Here is a 698-nt window from a genome sequence, read left to right as displayed (position 1 = left end):
CTATGTTATTATAATTTTTGTTTTTTGAAAATTCATCTCTATTTTCTATTTTAGATTATCATCATATAAGTAATCATTCCGTCACCCTATTCCATTATATTCATGTATCTTTAATTTTCTATTTTTATGTTGTTATATGGCATAAAAATCAATGAAATGATCATTTAAGAATTTGATATAACTATGTTTAGAAAGTATGATACAAATCTAACATATTTTTAAATTTAAAATTTATTGTAACACATTTTCCAAATAACATTTTGTTACCTCTTTCGTATTAAATTAATTCTTTGTAATTTATTATAATATATGTATCATTATAAGGGTTAGTCAGTTTTTTAAAAGGTTATACGATCATAGTACAATAGATGAACTTTAATTGGACCACTATTCTGTATCTAAACATACAAAGAAATCAACAGTTTGATAGATAAATTAGAGAACTTACCTGGTACTAACCTAATATATCTTCTTTCAAATTTTAATATTTTCCATTTCTTTATTTTTTGTTATTTTCCTATAATTTATTTATGTATAAATTCCCATGATGCTATTGTTACATTATTTTAATTTTTCATTTAAATTAGAATATATTTATTTTTTCTCGGAAATCGTAGTGTAGAGCAAATCGGCTATGGTAAATTATATGTGACTTTTCTTTTTAATTAACATAACCTATTTTTTAGAATACATATGGT

This window comes from Capsella rubella, unplaced genomic scaffold (assembly GCF_000375325.1).
Source record: "Capsella rubella cultivar Monte Gargano unplaced genomic scaffold, Caprub1_0 scaffold_7, whole genome shotgun sequence".
NCBI classification, from domain to species: Eukaryota; Viridiplantae; Streptophyta; class Magnoliopsida; order Brassicales; family Brassicaceae; genus Capsella; species Capsella rubella.
Note: the sequence above shows the minus strand (reverse complement) of the source record.